Here is a 4,948-nt window from a genome sequence, read left to right on the forward strand (position 1 = left end):
GCCTTCGAAGATTGCAATCGGTCCCGGACCCAGTCTGGATATTGCTCCCCAAACATGAACTTTTAGCGGGTGCTTTGGCTTTGGTTTAGACACGTGTCTCCCACTTCTACGAAATGACATGGTGGCAAAGCGGTCCAAAGCCACTGTTGTTTCATCAGTGAAAATTACATCGTGAAATGACTCCTTCTCAGCAATCCATTTTTGGGCTTGTTGGAGACGTAACTCTTTATTTTTGTCTCTGATCATGGGACAATGTTGAGTTTTCCCATACTTCCACCCAAGCTTTTGCCTTATCCTCCGAATGGATCGCTCGCTTATTTCCACTCCGCTGTCACGCCATAGCTGTTTTTTCACGGAACATGACACCAGTTCATCATTCTGATGAGTGATATTCTCTATGGATAGGACAATGTCTCTAAAATCAAGGGCAAAACAGAAAATAGTTAAACATTTGACAGTTTATGCATAACCACCACTTAGCATTAACCGGTATTTAGGCCAGTGTTTGTGTTCGCGTCATGCAGTGGGTAACTTACTCCGTTATTTTGCGAGGATTACGTTTGTGTGATGATCTTTCTTTGTAGTGTCTCCGGATAGTGCTCAATGTAGCGTGTACACCAATGGATTTCAGATGTCGGGATATTTCTTGAGTAGAACTTCCAGCAGACCTCATCACCCTGATGTCTTGGGAATGCAGCTTGCTGATTTTGGTCATTTTGAGATGACTTTACAGATGGATGGACTGTATATATTCGTACAGTGTGTCAGGGGTGTGGACACTAATGTTTTGTGATAAGAGGGTGTATCATAGGTGGAGCGTGTGAGGAAAGCTTTCCCCTTTTCCCTGGCATGCATTTGAATGCTGAATCCGCAATTAAACCGAATGCTACACAGTTGGACCCCCCCAAAAACAGTCTCAATAAAATGTTGATTACAAGGCAAAACAGGCAGCATTCACCCCCCATCCCCATTCGGCTATTCATAAACATTTCGCTCTTTATACTGCCGCTGATCGCCTCATTAACTGCTACTTTTAAAATAACTGAAAAAAACAAATAGTTCCCACTTCCCTTTGTGTCGAAATTGACACGGCTCATGGCTAGTGTTTGCATATTTCTTTCTATTGTGCAACCAGATTAGTGTTATATACTGTGCTGATAGTTCTGATCATTTTTATTTTTTTTTTATCGGACAATGCAACCTGAACTTTAAATTCAAAGTAGCCTAAAATAGCTGGATCTGCCAGTCTCAACTCCCGTTTACTCCACCGCCATCTAACAGCATTTTCACACCAGTGATACTAAATATTCTTGCAAACTGTCTAAACTTCAATATACAGTACATGAAGACACTAGAGGTTTTGCGATGTACACTGCATGAAAAAAGTGGTTTTCGTCATTTAACGACACTGTGAATTGTCGCAGAAGTTTCAGGTTAATGGCTGTTCACAGGAATGCGCAGTTAGCACAGATAATTGTAGGGAACTGCCAAAAATTGATGTGGAAGGCTTAGCACCTGACACCCCCCATGATTCATGTCACCTTGGCCTCGGTGTAGCTTTTATATGTAAATGATTACTGGAGCTATACAAATGCAAACCAGGGGAAGGGGGGTGGCTTGAGACTCACTGATCTAGAGCTGGCTAACTGTAGCCTTCTTTGACTCAACTACACATAACACCGCGACATGCAATAAAATTATATTTTTCATGTGAAACAGTTTTTTAAACAGATATCATTTAATATTTTTAAAGTGTATATTAACATTTGTGTGTACACATTTTGTTCTATATTTTGTTCTTGAACTATATTTTCTCTATTTTCATCTATCTATCTATCTATCTATCTATCTATCTATCTATCTATCTATCTATCTATCTATCTATCTATCTATCTATCTATCTATCTATCTATCTATCTATCTATCTATCTATCTATCTATCTATCTATCTATATACGCGCACGCACGCACACAGATGAAAATATATAGAAAATATAGTTGTTGGTATATCGATATTTTCAAGACAAATATAACAACAACTACATTTTCTTTTCATTAATGAAAGCCAAGTCAGGCCAAGCAAATTACAGAACAAAATATATTTTTATTGTATACAATTTACAAATAGTAAAGCAAATGATCACTTAACAAATATTAGAACATTTTAGACCTCAACCACTGTACATAGTGGCATGACTATAGTCACTTTTTCTGTTGTTGTACTTAATTGCACCGTGGATGTATTTGACACACATCGTCCAGCAATGCGCTCAACAGGGAGAAATGATGCACTGTATTGTTATCGCCATTGCAAGCAGCGAATAAAATCTAAACAGTGACGTAAAAATGAAAGCAGCAAGCAAATTACAAGAAAGCAGAACGTCTTCATCTATATGTTTTGGATTCCGCGCTTTGATTCAGGACCTAGTCTGTGATTGGACAAATCGTCGACGTCACGTTCATGAACTCGTCCGTGATTGGACAAATCGACCACGTCACGTTCATGCCGCCCATGCCGTTTTACGGTCTTTTAAATCGGCTGCAAGTGAGCAACTGATAAAATAGACCTATTAACAAATTGTCACTGTGTGCATTTGTATTAACTGTGCGAGAAAGAAATGGAGGCCACAGCATTTTATTCAAAAAGGAGCGCTCCCACTTGTAGTAGCAAGCGAAAGGTATGTAGTCTATAATGTATTTTGGCCTAACGCTGCCTTAAATTTTTTGGTACATTCAGATGTTTGTTGTGTGCTAACCATCATACATATTGTCTCAATAGCATTCTGGCAAGGAGAACAAGCAGAGTCCACAGACCAAAAATAAAACAGGGACTACCCGGCTTGTAAAAAAGAAATCGGTGGGTATTTGATAAGTTATTTTTATGTAAGCAGCCCCATGTGCAGCAGCCTCATATACCTATCTGCGGTGTGAACATCATATTCAAAACTAATTTTAATGCTACCATCTACAGGCTGTTCTAATTGAACGTAGATGTCCTGCTGCAGTCACTGTTTCCAAGGAACAGATGTCTGAATTCACAAGAAGGCTTCTGAATTTAGAGGCACGGATTGGTTTGTTGGAGGCGCGTTTCAGTGAGAAAACTCATCCTTCGACAGCGGATCAATCCACATCCACAGACATTTCTGCCAATGTTCCTTCAACGTCGGCGGATACTCCAATGGACTGCCAACAGCCTTTTGAGATGTGGTCATCTCCTCAGTCTGCTCGCGAAGACCATTCGCTGTCAGCGCACCTGGTTGATGCTGATTTCGGTGTTCCTGCTGCAGCCTCTACACCACTGACTGTCCGGACGCTCAACCTACAAACCAGCCCAGATCATTCGTTAGCGGGCTCAACATCAGAAGGATTAACCAACAACCCAGTGGTGACGAATCCGATGCTCCATAATGAAAATTCGCCGAATCAAGATTATTCACGGGTTTCTCCTTCCATCATGACATCATTCCATTTGAGATTGCCTGAAACACCAACAAACACCTCCCATTCTCATCACCATCATCGTATTCGCCGGTCTCTCATGCAGGGAGTAATCCTTCCAGATGTACATTTAAATCATGTTTCAGTAGAGACCGAGAATAAACTGTATCTGGAATCAACAGGACCAGACGGGAAACCAAGGGCAGATCGTTTCGCTGTTCTTTTGTTTAAAAGGTTAATTCCCCTCAACCTTTATCAGAACTGGGCAGGTTCTGTTAACTTTGACGGCTCCAGGGGGAAAAATGCACTACCCAACAACCTTCGTCAAGCACTTTCAGATGCTGTTGGTCGGAGATTCAACCCCGCAGTTCGTGACTGGAAGCTGATAAGAGACAGACTTAACGAACTTCTCCGAAATAGAAGAACAACTTTTCCACTTTTTTAAAAAGTAAAAAGTAAAAAAATATATATGTTTAAAAACTTGCAGAACTCACTGGAGCACTTGTGATACTGAACAATTGTATCCATTGTCAGTCACATAATAAAAGCCTTATTGTTTTGAAAAATGATCCTTCTGTTTATTTGTTGACATTATTTTTAATATTAGGATTATAATACTAGGGTATAGTACTTACATTGACATTAGGCCAAATCTAAATGGTTCCCTTTCCTTTTATGTATTAAAAAAAAAAAAAAACTTCATTGGGCAGCGCGACATCATAATGTACAGCACAAAATGAAATAAAAGGAAATACTACTACTACTCACAATAATACATCAAATAATTTTTTTACACTCTAAACTATAGTTTATATTTCTCCTCTTGCACAAATCAATAAAATCAAGTGTATCTAAAATTGTATAAATGGTATGAAAAAGACGAGCTACCTCTCAAACATGTAAATCTTCATTTGCTGTGGCTTTAAAATATTGAATTTTATAATGTATTTTGTAATTTTGTACTTGCTATTTATTGTTATTTTTAAATTAATTATTTTGATTGCTCAGTGTTTGCGCGCCCTGTAATAAATTGTTTAGTCGGCGTATAACACAGCATGTGATGGAGTGCCTCGTCTTATTAGTTTTTGTTAATAAATGCTATATAAGTTAGTTTTATTTTATTTTTGTTATGCTGTTTAATTAAAAATAACAAATCCATCTTTTAAGAATTTGTTTTAATCTTAAAATTGATAGGTGTAGCCAATATGTAAGCAAAACCAAGATCATGAATTCAAAAGTAAAAGTGAAAAGCATCCTAGACATTACAATAGCGGAAATCCCGTTCACAAAATTAAAATAACTAGGCCTACTAACAAATATGCACAAAAGGGGGTTGAATGTTAAATACGTTTCCATAAAACAATACATTATGATAACAGACAAACTATTTATCAACAATGAGCTTTGATTAAGCCCATGTTGAAGAAACAAATAAATAAATAAAAATGAAACTAAAGCGCGACCAACTGAGAGCGTTATGCCGCGTTCCAGGCAACCCGTTACCCGTGTT

General features: G+C 38.3%; 1 long non-coding RNA gene across 1 annotated transcript; it reads left to right on the forward strand.

Moving 5' to 3' along the window:
- Positions 1 to 1,935: 1,935 nt before the first annotated feature.
- Positions 1,936 to 4,007, forward strand: LOC141331816 (uncharacterized). The gene is made up of 2 exons (XR_012355276.1): positions 1,936 to 2,857; positions 2,972 to 4,007. It is a non-coding gene; the product is annotated as an uncharacterized lncRNA (long non-coding RNA).
- Positions 4,008 to 4,948: the final 941 nt, after the last annotated feature.

This window comes from Garra rufa, chromosome 3 (assembly GCF_049309525.1).
Source record: "Garra rufa chromosome 3, GarRuf1.0, whole genome shotgun sequence".
Taxonomy (NCBI): domain Eukaryota; kingdom Metazoa; phylum Chordata; class Actinopteri; order Cypriniformes; family Cyprinidae; genus Garra; species Garra rufa.